Source organism: Peromyscus leucopus, chromosome 15, assembly GCF_004664715.2.
Source record: "Peromyscus leucopus breed LL Stock chromosome 15, UCI_PerLeu_2.1, whole genome shotgun sequence".
Taxonomy (NCBI): domain Eukaryota; kingdom Metazoa; phylum Chordata; class Mammalia; order Rodentia; family Cricetidae; genus Peromyscus; species Peromyscus leucopus.
In genome coordinates, this window is record NC_051076.1 from 71,166,521 (window position 1) to 71,171,576 (window position 5,056).

Here is a 5,056-nt window from a genome sequence, read left to right on the forward strand (position 1 = left end):
TCACCCGAATATCTGGCTCCAGGTTTTTTATTGGTAAGACCATTTAGCAATTCATCTTACAGTGAACCAACAAGTTTATTGGTGTAATTTGTAGAAATAAGAGGTGTTACAAGAATGAAAACAAGTCAAAAACAGCTATAGTGTCACAGCCCATTCCAACATGTATAACAGCTCACAAAAGTTGCAAACCTAGAGCATACTGTACAGCTTGTGGGCAGCTTACAGATTCTTCAAAGATATCCTTTTCAAGCAGCTTAGTTTCTCTGATACTCTTCCAGGCAGCTCAGCTGGTCATTGTTTCTTCTAGACAGTTTAGCTGGTCTTTGTTTCTTCCCAGGCATCTGGGCTTGCCTTCTTCCTTACAGCTTGGTCTACAAGAACATGCCTCTCAGTAGTCTTTACTGCTTATATACTCTTGGGGAGGGAGGGTTCTAGTGAATCCAGTCAGTTTCAGGGACTGCCTGGAGCTAATTGAGTTGCTTAGTTGACATCCTCATACCAAGGTGTCAATAGGATCCCCTTTGCTTCAAGGTCTTAGGACTTTGCTTCTTCTAGCTCTTGGTGATTCTAAGCAATGTTAGGTATTCCATGGTATGCTGATATGCCAATCTAGTTTCTGCCTCTGCCATCATATGACTTTCTCCCTAGTATGTCTTTGGGCCTTAACCTCCCTTTCCTCAAAAGCACACTAATTGTTAGATTTAGAGCCCATCCTGATTAAAAATAGTCATCATTCACTAAATTTAATTATATCTTTTATGGCTCTGTATTAATTACTCTGTCATTGCTGCCACAAAGTATGTGACAAAATCAACTTAAGGAAGGGTTTCCTTTGCCTCAGTTTGAGGATACTCTCGATCATAGTGAAGAAAGTATGGAGGTAGGGGTAGGGTATAGAGCAGCGAGTCATACTGCACCTGCTCTTAGGAAGCAGACAGATGGTTGCTGGTGCTCAGTTCATTCTCTCCCCCCCCCTTTTTTTCAGTCTAGGACCATATCTGATGGAATGGTGCTGCACATATTTAGTTAGGGTAAGTTCTTCCCATTTTACTTTACCAAATCTAAAAACTCCCTCACAACAAATCCAGGGTGACTTAAATCCTATCAAGTTTAATCCTCAAGAGCCTCTTTTCACATTCACACTTGTGGGAGTTAAGGCTTCCACTCATATTGGATGGCACAATTACACTTTCAGTGAAATCCTGATCAATAAATGCTGAGTGTTTTTTTTTTTTGTCAAATTTATACTTTTAATCAAAAGGATTTTTTCTTTTAAACTGTGACTTTGTGTGTCGAAAACTTGTGTATGTGCACTACAATGAATTTAGAGAGCAAAAGATATTTTTGAAAAAAGTTCATTAATATACTGGTTATTTTTAATAGAAATTCAAAAATATTTTCTTCTTTCCAAAAACAAGACCACTGTCTTGACCCTTGTTAATACATAAAGAACAGTTTTGCCTGTTCTAAAGCTTCTAAGATAGAATAACCATGTGGTGTTCACAATTACCGTTAGGAATTGGATAATGTGTTTAACAGATTAATCCTTTTAATGGAACAAATCTCCTGGAAATTATTTCCAAACTGCCTTAATCCTGACCCAGGACGGTGATTACCTGCATCAATCCATCAGTCAAACTATTAAACACAAGAACATTTTAGTGGGCTTCTGACCTTGGCATTAGAGTCCCAAACAGGACACCCATCACAACAGCTGTACCTTGTGCCTCTAGGACTCCCAGAAAGGACACTAAAAGATGAACTATTGCAGTAGCAAGGAATGTCCACAGTGTCACAGAGAAGCATTGGAGTATCCGTACTTAGACCATTGGAGAAGTATGGTGCAAGGGGTTGAAGCCTGTATCTTCTCTCTCCTGTGTAGCGGGAGTCATGGGGCATGTGTGGAGGTAAGAACATTCTGGTGCTGGTTCTAGCCTTTCACAGTGTTTGAAAGAGACTCTTTCTCTCTCCCCTTCCCTCCCTCCCTCTCTCCTTCATTTCTCACTGCTGATGCAGGCCAGCTTTTCACAGCTTCTGAAGATTCTCCTATTTCTACCTCCCTAAGGACAACCAATACCAGCTACTCAGGTATTCAAACTCAGGTCTTCACACTCCCACCATAAAATGCTTCTCCAACCTCGTTATTTCCTCAGCCACTGTCTAGCTTCTCATTGTGTGAAATGACTGAACATAGCTAAGAAAGAGACTATAGGATTGGGAGAAGTGATCAACAGAGTTGACCCTACAGGTGTACTGAGTGAGAAGGCAATGGCCTTGGTTCTGGCAGAACTCTATAGTGCTCTGGCTAGCAGGACAGTGAATAGAGGTCATTTCAAGCAAGAGACAAGCAAACAACAATGTGGGAACTTCTGTAGTTGGGACCAAGAATATAAAATCCACTGAAACAACATGTACTCAACCATGTGATCAGTCTTTTTTTTCTACCTACATTGTTTATTGGGTATGAATTTTACATAAAATTTATGTTTTTCAGTAGTAACAGTAGAGCTGGAAAATATTATGCCACCTTCTCCAAGCCATACATGCAGAGCCACCGATAGTGTGGTGGAAACTGTGGCCCTTTCCAAGACCACAACTCTTGTGGTCCACAAATGTCAGTCCACACATCTCTCTGTGCTTCAGGACTGGTTCGGTGATCCACAGAGTGTTGGGATTTCTCCTGATACCTTTATTGAATGGATCAATTGGAATAACCTAAATAATTTATATGTGGACTCCTCACCAACCCAGGAAGAGTTGAGGACACTTAAAGCCCCACAGTGCCTTCCAGGGATATCCAACAGACTGAAGGTTTGGGGCAAACTTTAGCTTGTTAACATCATGATGGACGGACTGGACATGAGTTGTACCCTTGAGAATGAGGCACTTTCAGACACTATGGCATCTTTGCTTGTGCTTATATCCCACCCTGCTCACCCTGTCTGAACTTGTTGGGGAGGAAGCCCTGTGCAGCACAGAGAGCTGGTGGTATTGCCAGAAGTGAACCCTTGGAAGTAAGCATATCAGGTCAGACTGCTTCTTCCTCCATAGCTCCAGGGTATATCTGTATGTTCCCATCTTGGCTCATGTGAGAGCTCACATGATCTCTCTTGAATTTGATTTTGTTTATATTTTAAGTAATGTTGTGTGACTTATGGAGTTAAAGCAATATTTTTAAACTTTAAAAAATATGAATGTGTCTATATTGTGTGTGTGTGTGTGTGTGTGTGTGTGTGTGTATACATGTATGTTTATGTAGGTGCTAATCAGAAGACAACCACAGAAAAGTCATCCACTTTCTTTGATGCAAGACATCATTGGTCTGAAACTCACCAATTATAGCAGATTGATCTACCAGTGAGCCACAGGGAGAATTCTGCTTCAGCCTCCCCAATGCTGGATTACAAACATATAACCACTGTTGGTGGGAATCAAATTCAGGTCCTCCTACTTTCAATAAAAGCACTTTACTGACTGAAGGATCTCCTCCACTCCACTCTTAAGGTAATACCTTCTCATGATAAACCCCAGCTGTGGAGAAACCTTCAACTATGACAGCAAAGGCTTGTTTGTCAGTATCTGCCAATCACTCAGTCCCACTCCCAGATCCAGATACTTGGTATGTTGTTTTTTGTTCTACAAGAGGAAGTGTCAACATGCAACACATTAGATATTCTTAAGTGAATCCAACAATTCTATGTGTGAGCCAGCAGCACTTAATAATAGCATAACGTATTCTGGATCTCATCTTAGTTGTTTTTCCTAAACTGTGTATATAAACTTGCCTTTTTAAAAAAGATGATTACCTAGCATTTCTTCTGAAAAATGCTTGTCACTCTGTTTTGTCTAATATACACTGATGGTCATTTATGTGATTATCTGAACATCTGCTTGAGATATAGATACGGGAATAGATTGCCATATATTAAACTTAAAGGCATATAAATATATAAGTGAAATGAGCCAGGCTTAGAAAGGCAAATATCATGTTTTCTCTCATTTGTGTTACCTAGATTTTATGTACAAACATAAAATCATGTATGCATATATGCTGTGAAAGTAGACATGGACATTAAACTTTCTGGGGAACAAGGGAACTTGTGAAAGGAGGGAACAGTGAGACAGGGAAGGTAGGGAGAAATGGAGGGATATAGCTGGAAGTTTTCCTGTGTCCTAGCCAGCTGGCAGTCAGAACAAATCTCTTCTACTCACGTCCCCCAAGTAAGAACAAAGGAGCTTATATTAATTATAACTGCTTGGCCATTAGCTCAGGCTTATTACTGACTAGCTCTTACACTTAATTTAACCCATAATTCTTATCTATGTTTAGCCATATGACTGGTACCTTTTCTCAGTTTTGCCTTGTCATCTTGCTTCCTTTGTGTCTGGCTGGTGACTCCTGACTCAGTCTTCCTCTTTCCAGACTTTTTCTTGTCTGCTTATCCTGTCTATACTTCCTGCCTGGCTACTGGCTAATCAGTGTTTATTTATCAACCAATCAAAGCAACACACATTCACAGAATACAGAATGACATTCCACAGCACTTCCCCTTTTCTGTCTAATCAAAGAGGAAGGTTTTAACTTTACCATAGTAAATTTACATATTATAAAACAGTTATCAAGCAATAATTACAGTTATAATATCTAGTCTTTTGTATTTGACAAAATCCAAGAAAATATTCTATCATCTATCCTATATTTGTGAGTCTAAAGTTTCATATCTAATTTATCTTTTAATATAATGAAGGAAATTATAAATTATAATATATAACTTGTTTTAAATAACTTATAAATTATAACTATTTAGTCTTCAACTACATCAAAGACCTCAGAAGGATATAATATTACCTAAGTAAACAGGAAATACATTGTAAACAACTTACAAAAATCTAGAATAACAGAGACAGCTGACTGCCTGGACAGTCACACAAAGTTCCTCTGTAATGTTGGGGCATCCATCTTCAGTTGCTTCTCTCTTTGTCTTATAGAATATATGGCAGTCTCCTCTGTGAGGCAGGAACCTAAAGCACCATTTCCACTTGCAAAGTTCAGTGG

At 39.2% G+C, this 5,056-nt stretch overlaps 1 pseudogene; it reads right to left on the reverse strand.

Moving 5' to 3' along the window:
- Positions 1-2,490: 2,490 nt before the first annotated feature.
- On the reverse strand, positions 2,491-3,078 carry LOC114700242 (annotated as a pseudogene).
- Between the last annotated feature and the right edge of the window lie 1,978 nt (positions 3,079-5,056).